Here is a 6,168-nt window from a genome sequence, read left to right as displayed (position 1 = left end):
CGTGTCTGAGCATTTCCCTCCTCTGCCCCTCTCCCCCACAAGTGACACACGCTGTGTTTAGCAGGGGAGCCAGGCTGCCCCCAGCCAAACAGGAGAAGAGCACAAGACAAGAGAGGGGATTAAAGCCATCAAGATGCAGAGTTTAGGATTAACTGGCTGTCTCCTCAATCACTGAGGGACTCTATTCCCTACCCCTGCCTGGAGCACAAGCAGACTGTTCACAGGAAGTTCAGCACTCTCAGAGCAGCCCAAACTGATGCTAGTGCAGCTCCAGCTCCGCGCGGGCCGGCAGGGCCACCTGCAGTGCTTCCGAGCACACGGCTCAGAGCACGCTGCCTGAGCAGCTCACTGAAAAATCCCTCACACACAGGAGACCTCAGTTCTCTTCAGAACACCCAGAGGAAAAAGGAACGCCCAGTTCAACGTTTAACTCCCTATTTTCTTAAAACAGGCAAGTATAAAAGTGAACTGCATGTTTTATATAGTAAATTTCCAAAAAGCACAAACTAATCCAATGTAATTCTGCTATTAGAGAGACACCCATATTTATGTTGGCACGAAGGCCACAGCCCCTGGAGTCCAGTGAAAAGACTTGGTCTTGATACCCAACTAGTCTCAGTCAGTCAGTTGACTATTTTCTTCTCATCAAAAGCCAGATCATCTCTCTGGTTCAAACTTCATGTTATTTTCCCTCCTGTAGCAATTTAAAATTGAGTAATTTCCAAAGATCTATCTGGTGACTTTAAACAAAAAGGAGTGTTTGCAACCACTGTAATCAAGCAAGCAATAGAACATCCACACTGCAATATATTCCGAGAATTATTTGTAGTTCTGTCTTCATTTACTTTAATTTGATTGTTCCCTACCTCACTGATCAGGTATTTACAGGGTTGAGCTGGGTTAAGCTCCCTCACTCCCTGCCTTTGGTTATAACATGGCTCACACAAGCCAGTTACATAGACCCTGAGCTTCAAACTGTTTTCTCTTTCTCTTTGACAAGATGCTGTTAAGAACTTTACTACGACAAGGTACCGTTCCCATTTTCCACAATTTTATACTGGCATGGGATTAAGACTGTTCTTCACTCGTTGCCACACACTAAAGTTGGAATCTAAAGGTTAACTGTGCTCTTCTCCATCTTAAGAGGGCCACTAAAACAGTCCATAGGCACCACTTTCAGTAAGTGTTTCACTGAGCTCTTATGTCAATCTTTATCCACTTCAGGTCCAGCACCAGGAACTGAGCTCAAGTGCCTGTGTTTTCTATCTCTCTGCCCATCAAAATAACACAAGTAAAGCTTTAAAAGGGATTAGGTGTTCCCTGCCTAACACCACTCACCGTCTTTCTCCTCTTGTAAAGTGACATTAATTACAAAGGTTCCTAACAGCTTGCACTGTTTCTCACAATAAAGGCCGAACTTCTCTCACCCCTTTCATCTTTTATTCTTGGTGTCATGGTTTTAAATACCAGTACAGGAGCAGCATGGATTAAAAGCTGCCGTCCAAAGAGTGTCACTTGGAAGAGTGAGCTTTACTCCAGATCTGCATTGGAAGGTCTACTGAAAACAAAAGGAGGAAGTGTCACCCAGATTAATTCAGGAAGAGTTTATTCATCTCACTGGGGAAAACCAGAATAAATAATCTGCAAAGATGAAACTGCAACAACATTCAAATTTCTTTCTTCAAGCCACCTGGAAGGTCACTGGCTGTGATTTTCTTTCAACAAGGCATCTCCTCTGAGTTATGCCTGGGTCACCAACACCAAGCTGAACTGACAAACTTGGAAGAAACACATTTTCAGTTTGCTCCAGAGGCTCAGAGCTTGCTTTCAGTTTCTATTTGCCACAAGCATATCAACTCTTGAGAGGCTCTTACACCTGAACAGTAGGTCTGACTGCAGAAATAGGGACAGATTTGCCTCAGTCTTTGCCATGTCGTAGTTTAGGGACAGAGCTCAGTTTTAATAGCAGCTAAAACCACTAATGCTGTGGTAACTACATGAAGTAAACAGTAGAGATGTATTTTCATCCACAGCTTCCAGGGTGCCAACTGCAGCGTCTTGAGGGCTGCCAGATACAAGTCAATTTAACAGATACCTTCAGTTGAGAAGTCTCTGCTTTGGGTACAGCTTCTCCTGTAACTAAGAACAAGCAGCCCCTGGCCTCAACTTTGATAACAGGCAGAACTACGAAGGAACTTGAGGAAACCAGGTAGCAAAACACACAACCCTTAAATCACAGTTAGGCAGCAGTGAAGGAGCACTGGAGGCAATGTGAGGCAGGTCAACACCGAGACCCCTGCTGTCCAGAAACAGCTAACGAGGGGAAGGCACAAGGGATCAGAATCACACCAGGTTTCAAGCCTGCCAACAGCTACACTGCCTGTCCTCTCCATGGTGGCTGTCAAAGGACAAGCAGTATCTTCACCATTTCCTGCAGGAAGCCACAACAATGTCAGATTTCAGGCTGACCCTTGCCTCTGGTGAAGTAAGAGCACAGCAATAACAAACGTGACTCTCCAAGAACACCTATAGGCCCACTATGCCCCAAAATCAAGACTTTTTGGAATGAATTACAATGAAATATTTTGTGCAACCTCATATCAGCTACATGCAACAGGAAACACTACGTAGTTTAGCAATACACAGCAACCTCCTTCTAACTCCTTTCTATATAAGCTAGATTCAAACTGTATTAGAAAAGATTCCTGAAGTTTAATCAGATTATTTTTTTCCTGTACTGACACATTTTCTTTTTTAAATGATAGTGGCCTGAAGATGATACCACTGTAAAACCAAAGCCCCTTGTTCGGTACGTTTATGAGTCAATCTCTGCCAAGAATGTTCAAATCTACCTTCAGAAGCTGTGTACGCACCTGCTGCCTCTTCAGCTGTAGCCAAACTGCCTCAAACACCTCTAAGGCCAGTGCAAAACAGCTATCACACTCACTCCAACCCTTCAAATAATACAAGGGGAGCAGGGACAAGAGCAGTCAAAAAAACCCACCCAACAGACAACCTCCCCGAAAGCACTCCTGGAAGAATCACCAGGATCCACACTCACTGTTGGAACAGGCCTTTCCCCATACACTCGTCATCTGCCTCCAACAGCTTACTCTAGGACTGAGTCACCAGTAAAACCAGCTGGTGGAAGTCTCACCTGAGTGCAATTCCAGTTACAGAAGGAAACGTGCATATGCAGAAACAGAAAGCAGGACACAGGCCTGTTATTCACTGTAAAGATTAATATATTTCCTCTTACTTTAGAGAAAGTCTCATCTTTGGCATACTTTTCATCACTTCCTCAGTCTCCTCCACAAATACCCTGATAATGACTCAGCACATCACCAAACATTACACAACCTTTGAGGAAGCCAAGAACTTCTTAACTGCTGTGTGAGGACACAGATTGTCCCACTCTGCTTCCCAGACAAGCAGCTGACACACGGGAAGTGGCAGATACTCAGAGTCCTGTGCCACAGAAAATATAGGAGAGCCAGGGGCTGCAGGAGCAGGCCCATCCTTCAGAAAGAGTCCAAAGCCAAACACAGGGTGCTAGCCTGTGAACAGAGACTGACGGCCAGAAGCTGCTGAATAACCAGGTTCTGACGAAGACAGGTTTCACAGAGGCCATCCTTCTCCATGCCACATACAGGTGATTTTTCATACAGGAACACTAAACACCTGTGTACACCCCTAGAAATACTCCAGCTGAAGCAAAATGAGAGCATTAACCAAAATGCTCTGGCCAATCCTTAGCTCACCTCCACACTCCCTTCTAACTGTAATTTGAGAGGAGAAGGGAGAGTGTGGTATGAAGGAAGATGTCTGCTCCCCATTCACACACCCACCCACTGCCTTGCATTTTTTAAAATCTCTAGTAGCACCGCTATGGAAAGCAAACCACTACTCTGCAGCAATGTGGGCAAAGTCCAACTCAACCGAGTTTTTCTACTTGTAGAAAGGAGAAGGAAAAAAAAAAAAAAAAGAAAAACACAATAAAGAAATAATTAACTTTTTTTTTTGTCTCTGTCAAGTTTACTTTGTAGCAGGCAGGCAAAAATTTCCTTCCCACAATTCTACTGCACCCAAGAGCATCCCTTCCGCCCCACCTCCCAAAATAAGCTCCAGCAAATCACCCCAACTGGCATGTAACGGGATTCGTGGCTTGGATGGATCTCTCTGCACTCGTGTTTGTTCCACGACAGAAAGCAGGTTCTTTGCTGTGGAAAGCAAACCCTGCGGAATAAAATGGGTCTGAAGAACAATACTGCCAATGAGAAGCAGCTGTCTTAATCCTAAGCACAGGTCCATAATCATTTCATCTTTAGCTGGTGTCCATAGAATCTGGAAAGCTCACTACATGCCTCAGACTGCATGACTTACAGAAGCAGCAGAACACATTAAAAAAAAAAAAAAAAAGTCAAGTTTGCATTACACTCACTCCCTGCACCTTTCTTGGGGTGCTTCCTCAGCCTTCCAATGTACCATCCTGCAGCTGAAGTCACATGGAGATGCTGAAGGACAACACAGACCAAAAGCTGTAGCAACAGCACCTGGAGCTGTCTTCAAGAGATCTTTCAGACAGCTGCTCCAACCACCCGCAACATAGTTAGCTCCACCTAAGAGGGCAGTCAGACTTCAGCAAACACGAAGTAATCCCAGCCTCAGTTTGCCCCTCTTGATGCAAAATAAGCAAGAGAACCATGGAAAAAGTTACTGGATTTTATGTACTATAACTGGAAAAAGGGCAAAATCTGTACAATGGAACCTATCTGTATTTAAGAATAATGAAATATGTAAATCCAAGCTACAGTTCACAATCCAGAAAGTGCACTTTTGAAGCCTGTGCTCTACTACACAGCTAGCTGCCTAGGGCCATAAAGCTGCTGGATAATGAAAAGACAACAACCTAAACAGGGGAATATAAAGGCAATTAAGAGAAAGAGCCTTTAGCAATAGCAAAATCACTTGCCCAGTTCACCACCACTTGAATCCTCACGTTACATCAGGGCAACTACAGCCAGTACTTTAAGTCCATTCTTCGAGGCCAGTTTACAGACTCCTGCAGGTAGGAGCAGAGACTGACCTCACATATCTCAGTGCTGCACAGAGAATAAGAAGGTCTTTCAATTCCATAAGGATTCAGAGTACAGTTGTTTATGTGCGTATGAAAGAATTTGGTGCAGTGACATCGGATGTGCTGAGGCTGTAATTTACAATCAAATACGGGAATTAAGGTTGGAAATTAATTTTAACACAATTGTTCATCACCATGCAACCACTAGTGACTATTCTTCAGCTTTAAAATTGTCAAGGTTGCTAAACCCACCAGTACTGCCATGTGCCAGTTAAACGTGCTGTATTTCTGACCTAAACAAGTATCTCAAAGTATCTTTCAAAAAACAGGTCAGCTTCCTAGCTTGAAGTTGTTAGAAATACCAGGCAAGGAGACCACCTTGACAACATTAACAGTGAACTTTCCAAAATGCTTTCCAAAAGCTAGTAACAATTTTTCTTGAAATCTGAAGTATCTCAAAGCCTTCAGGAAAACACTCCTCCATGCACACCTTGCTTTTATATCATTAGTTCATACTAGAGTCAATAATGAGATTGATGTGCAGGTAAAGACTATTAAAAAAAATAAAAATCAGAACTATATGTAGGTGCTCAGATTGAAACAACACATTGAAAGAACTGAAAATGGAGTGACAGCAGCCTTTGAAAAATTCAGATTCATTGTGCATGAGTCTATAAACACACAATATAGATTTGAAAGGAGTTACAAAAAAAACTAACTCAGCTACACGAATACTGCAGCAAGTGATATGGACAGAAATCTTCAGTGCCAATTAACTGGAAGAACCATACGGGCACTCAGTGGTATTACCGTGTTGAAATGAACTGCATCTGAAGCATCTTAAGTTTAAAGGGATTTAGAAATGAACACTCCCACCCGTACAATTACTGCAAACCTAGAAGCAAAGCAGTTGCACCCTTAAGAGAAAAATTCACATAAATATTTAAAAAAAGACAAGCTGTCAAAACAGCTTAAGCCTTAATACTTTACAACTGCCTTCTAATTAACCTCCTCAAAATTAAATTCCTCCAGGGTACCCGAATCTCTGCAAGCCTGAGGCGTTTTAGTGGCGCAGCCAGCACCTACCGCCC

The sequence above is a fragment of the Merops nubicus genome, unplaced genomic scaffold (assembly GCF_000691845.1).
Source record: "Merops nubicus isolate BGI_N331 unplaced genomic scaffold, ASM69184v1 scaffold22498, whole genome shotgun sequence".
Lineage (NCBI taxonomy): Eukaryota > Metazoa > Chordata > Aves > Coraciiformes > Meropidae > Merops > Merops nubicus.
The sequence above is the reverse complement of the archived record's forward strand: the minus strand, read 5'-3'. Positions refer to the sequence as shown.